Source organism: Penaeus japonicus, unplaced genomic scaffold (genome assembly GCF_977035675.1).
Source record: "Penaeus japonicus unplaced genomic scaffold, GWHDUDI00000001_assembly GWHDUDI00000026, whole genome shotgun sequence".
In the NCBI taxonomy this organism is placed as follows: domain Eukaryota; kingdom Metazoa; phylum Arthropoda; class Malacostraca; order Decapoda; family Penaeidae; genus Penaeus; species Penaeus japonicus.
In genome coordinates, this window is record NW_028234428.1 from 17,183,707 (window position 1) to 17,189,463 (window position 5,757).

Here is a 5,757-nt window from a genome sequence, read left to right on the forward strand (position 1 = left end):
AACCTTCATTCTTCAACGAGATCATTTATTTACATTTTTTAAAAGATTTTGTACAGGGTTCCCACTCTGTTATGAAAACAAAATTCACGATTTAACCATTGTGGATTTTCATTTTTTCCAGAAAACTATTTTAACTTATATCTTGGTTTGACATCATCTTATTTAACAAGGTAAATGTTAAAGATATAACACAAATACTGCCTTCCAATTATTTGCTTTGGTACAAGTTGCATCCAATCTGAGTGCAATTTTATCTTTTAACGTAATGTTGCATAAGTAAAACCTCTTCTGTGGTCGTCCCGATGACAGAGAGTGCTTTCGGAGGGGCCTCTTGGGAGGAATGCCCCTTGGTTACCTAGCCTTTTACTCTGAGGTTTGGGTTCAGGCTCTGCCCGTGTGGTTTTGGCCACGGTTTAGGTAAGGAAACGAGTCTCATCCTGAGTTAGAGTGGGAGCTGGGGCCTTGGGATTTATCTCCCTCCATTGCCGACTGCCTTCTCAGGCTCCTCACTTGTCCTCCCCAAAGCTAATACTACCGCTGTGACCACCGTTGGTAGCAGGATCATCAAGACTATCCCATGAATGAGCATAAGTCTATTCATACTTGAGGAGGAGTCTGTGTAGTTGCTGGACATCTCCTAGGTCTGGTTCTTTTTAGGAACCTCCACAAGACCCGGGAACGTCTTTTTAGTTTTTGACAAAAACCTGTTGCCTCTTTCCTGACAGAACCTGATCTAGGTATAATGCCTCTAGGCGTAATTGAGATAATGTGTATCGGTGTCCTTATACCATCGTTATGCGCCTTGAGGCACACCTTCATGCTATATTTCTTGCTAAAGACACCTCATTTGGGCTTGTTCTTGCAGATGGCCTGGTGGTGACCCTACTTTGGCACTTAAAGCACCGAAATAGCTCAGGAACATACGTCCTAGGACTATAGAAGCCCAATATCCCTGATCCAATGAACCAACTGTGGTTCCTTCAAGGTAAACAGAACTTGCCTTGTAGGGGTCTTCCCTTTAACAAGCAAGAAGCTCCCACAACCATCTTGTCATAAACAATAGGAAAGCCTAGAAGAACTATTTTGACCTTCATGTCTCCTGTTGCTGCCTTATGCTCACTGTCAGTCCATCTGTAGGCTCATTAGTTTCCTGGAGAAATTTTAATAGGGCCCGATCCTTAAGCACAATTACCATGCCCTGATCTCTGGCAGCCCTTGTTGAAGCCCTCAGGTTCAAGGGGTACCTTGAACTAGACAGACAGCCCCCCCCCCCCCCGAGTCCTGCTAGTCCTAAGCCGTTTTTTGCTATTCATCTGAACCGGAGGTTTGGTCGAGGGGGCGGCAGGTTTGGAGGGTCTGTCAGAGTCCGTTACCTAGACCGACAAAAGAGACTTCTCAGAAATAGCTTCTGGCCTGAAGGTGCCAGTCCAGAGTTCAAGCATATGGACAGGCTTGTTCCCCAAGCCTGTCCAACTTTCTACCTTTGACACTAAGGACCTTGTATGGCTCTAGAGTGACGTGGTTAGGCTATTGCTAGTGTCATCTTACGTATGTCAAGGGTTTTAATGTGTATTATCTGCTATGTGATTTTAGCACTTCAGTTCATCTTCTCATGCCTCCATCTACCACAGAGCCGAACAAAGGGTAGTTGTGCATTGGGCCTTTTTGCCTAACAGCCACAGTGGAGTGGATATGCATGACTCCTGCCTTGCATAGATGGCACTCACAGGGTCATTGAGATGCCTGCAAGGCAGAAGCCACTTGGTCCTAGCCTAGCTTAAGCGACCAGCTGATTGACCTGACCTGGTCAAGATGAGGCCATCTGTCTTGCTGGAAAAAGGGACCAAATAGGCATGTTGCTGGATGCAGGATGTACTTATGCACAGCATTGCTCAACCTCCAAGACTAACATCTCCCAACAACCACTTACACTTACAGCAAACTCATGGGCATGACACTTACAGCAAACTCATGGGCATGCAAACCCTGGAGGGATGCCCCAGGAGATGCTGCGACCGTATTTACTAGAGCACCTGTGAAACATTTGTTCATCCCTTCCCAGTAAACCTACCGTTGGATTAGGCCATACCAATGGGAATAGACAATCCATTTCCAGAGTGGGTTCAGCGAAGGAGGGAACTCAAGGCCCCGTACCACAACAAAGTGGCTCCTCTTGTCACCAATCCATATACATGAGCTTCAAAGTCCATTGAGTGGAATTTTTCAGTCAAATTCGCTCACTTTTTCCAGATATAAGGTATTTTTCTACAAATTATCTGGCTTTCTCTTGACTAGAAAATAACAATTTTAACATGTTAACCCAATATATGCAGTGTACATTAATTTGGGAAGTTGAAATATGCCTAACTGATAAGATAACTTTCTATGTACATTGAAGTCCCACCTGTATTAAAATTGAACTCATACATTGTTGCTAAACTAGACTGATACATGAACTCAATCACATAACTCAACAGTTTTGCCCTCGTATCAGTGAGACTCTGCCCTCATATCATATACATGGGAGTCTATGTCAGCGCCTAACTGCTCATCTCTTGAAAACCCAAGTATAGGTTATTGTGATTTGGGAATGAGTAATTCTACTAGTCCTTAAAAGTATCAAGAGTTTGTTTTAAATTGATATGTGTCGAGAAAATGAAAATGAGAAATTTCTTGAACCTTTTCTAATCCGTTTTGCCAGGAGTTTGGTCTTAACTTGAGCTTACTAAAGACCCATAAACTGAGATGAGATTAAAGTTTTGCCCAAACTTTTCCTTTTATAATTTTCTCACCTACAAGATAATATATTCAGATTTTTTATCAATAATATTATCCTATTTTGTAGTTAATTTTGTAATCTGTGCACTTGTGTAAAAGATTTCCAGATTTTTTTTTGTGATTTAAAAGTTCAAAACAGCAAGTAGGAAGAGACCTGAATTTTCCCCTCTAGTCACTGTATTATTTTAGTCATGATAATAGAGATACCTTAAATATCAACTTCAGAGGGAAATATAAAAAGGGCTTCTGTATTTTCACTCACTCAATTAATATATGTTAAAGCTCAAACTAAAACTATGGTTATATTGACTGATGATAATTGGACATTGTTTCATTCACCTATCAGTTCACTTTATAATAAAATAAATATCACAAGAATATATTTACTATTTGTATAAGGTTAGTATCATGGGGAGAAAGTAAAGTTTGTCTTTGTATTATTTTGATTATAATTGTTTTAAGAACAACAATGGAAGCCTATAGTCCAAAAAAACAATTTAACTAACTTATCCAAGTTCCTTTTCTACCGTGCTCAATTAACAACCTGTTAACATAAGAAACAATAAAAACATTTATTTAACAAATATGGTCCCACTGACATCCATTACACAGTAAACTAAATCTGCATTCTACAGTTGTGTAGAACAATTCCTTATGAGTGATGCAGTGGTAATAAAATATACTTAAAAGTATACAGCACCAGTGTTGTGGTGGAAAATTGTTCCTAAAATCAAAGTGGAAACCTATGTTGGCAACATGTACCCTTGTTATACTAGGTTATTTGGTCAAATCACAGAACACATTTCAAGCATCATATCTAAAGGTTGCTAAAAGCAAAAGACATGATCCCAGTAGTATGACTACTACTACCATTAATACTAGTTAAATTTAAGTTATCTTGTAATACAACAGAATGGCACTTATGTAAATACCAAAGTACATGCAAGATATATCTACTCTGGTCCAAGCTGGAATATCATAGTAGCTTCACTTAACTTGCATACTAATATTTTCAGTAGTTTCACAATACCTATGCCAGGTAACATGTTATTAGAGTAATAACAATAATAATGATGATAATTCATAAATCCTAACCTAAATACATGAGCATATGATAATCAGTCCAAATATGGAAAGCATAAAAAGAAAACATTTAACACCAGTAGTTATCTTCAGCAAATATTTGTAGATTACATTTACTTACTGAGAATGTTGCTGGAAAAGATATGACAGACACAGCACCTCATGCTTCAAATATTAAACCTAATCCAAAAAATGTACATGTAACACCTAATCTGTGATGACAATGTGTAGTTTAATTTACACTCTACTGACATTAAATATTATGAATATTTAATCTGAATATTATCACAGACAATTCATTGTGTTCCTAAATATAATGCAATAATAATATGCTCCTGATAAATGGCACTTGATTTCTTCCTACTAGACCATTCTTGTGCACATCATTCTTCTACACACTAGACCAATCATTCTTCTACACACTAGGCCAATCATTCTTCTGTGCGCTAGACCTATTATTCTTACGATACTAGACTTATTATTATTCTGCTCACTAGACCAATTATTTTTATGCATATTAGACCAATTATTATTCTGCTCACTAGACCAATTATTCTTATGCATATTAGACCAATTATTATTCTGCTCACTAGACCAATTATTCTTGTGCACATTAGACCAATTATTCTTATTCATACTGGACCAATTATTCTTGTGCTCACTGGACCAATTAATATTGTGCTCACTAGACCTATTAGTCTTATGGATACATTAACCAATTATTCTTGTGCTCACTACACCAATTATTCTTATCCATACTAGACCAATTATTCTTGTGCTCACTGGACCAATTAATCCTGTGCACACAATACCAATCATTCTTGTGCATACTAGACCAACTATTCTTATGCACATTAGACCAATTAATATAGTGCACACTAACCCAATTATTCTTAAGCTCACTAGACCAACTATTCAGGCCAATTAATCTTGTACACACTAGACCAATTATTCTTGTTCTCATTGCACCAATTAATCTTATGCACACTAGACCAATTATTATTGTGCAAACTAGACCAATTATTCTTGTGCATACCAGACCAATTATTCTTATGCACATTAGACCAATTATTCTTGTGCACACCCCAGTCCATATTGCCACATGTACCCCTACACACTATATACAGAGGTAGGAAAATGAGGACAGGAGATGCTGTGATCACACCATACTTCATGTCATATCAGTTACATCTGATCTTTCACAGCTGGATTAGCTGCATTAGGTGCTACACCTCTATTTTCCCCAACTACTTCTACTCAATGTCTTCCATAATGTCCTGCACCCTAGCTCCAACATACTCATCATTGAACCACAAAAGTCAAATTCTTCTAAACACATCCTTCTGAAGAATAAACAAACCTGCTCTCCAGCCACCATCCTACTCCCTCGTGTAATCATTATAATCCACGGAAAATCAATTTCATCATACTTTTTCTATTTAATATCATGACAAAATAGGAAGAGAGATATTTGGCCAACTTGAGACAGACAAATCTTCACCCTGTTTTAGGATGACATTAATTTCCTGCATGTTTCCACACATATTTTCTACTCTTCACTGCTGTTTTCTATAGACCTGACTCTTCCAATAAAGAATGTATGCATGGACATATGAAAATAGATTTGTATCACAAGTGACTTCAATCTCCCTGATGGTAAAAAGACAATTTTCACCTTATTACATCTTCATGGTGAAGCCAACAACCCCTTTTTCCCCACATTAATAGACACTAAATAAATATTACCTTCATAAGAATCATTAATACATTTCTGCTCTCACAAGGTGTACACACAAACATAATACAGGCAACTAACTACATGCTGTACATTAGACATGACTTGGAACAACCTGCCATAACAAATTAGAGACCCTATAGCAAGTATAAAACACATAT

At 37.8% G+C, this 5,757-nt stretch overlaps 1 protein-coding gene across 2 annotated transcripts in view; it reads right to left on the reverse strand.

Annotated features, from left to right (window-relative positions):
- Positions 1-3,209: 3,209 nt before the first annotated feature.
- The window catches only part of LOC122249842 (uncharacterized), a 19,830-nt gene continuing 17,282 nt past the window's right edge, over positions 3,210-5,757 (reverse strand). For both annotated transcript variants that reach the window (XM_043010997.2, XM_043010999.2), the window contains exon 4: positions 3,210-5,757. This exon is cut by the window's right edge and continues 1,152 nt beyond it. The gene's annotated coding sequence lies outside the window, so the exon portion shown is untranslated.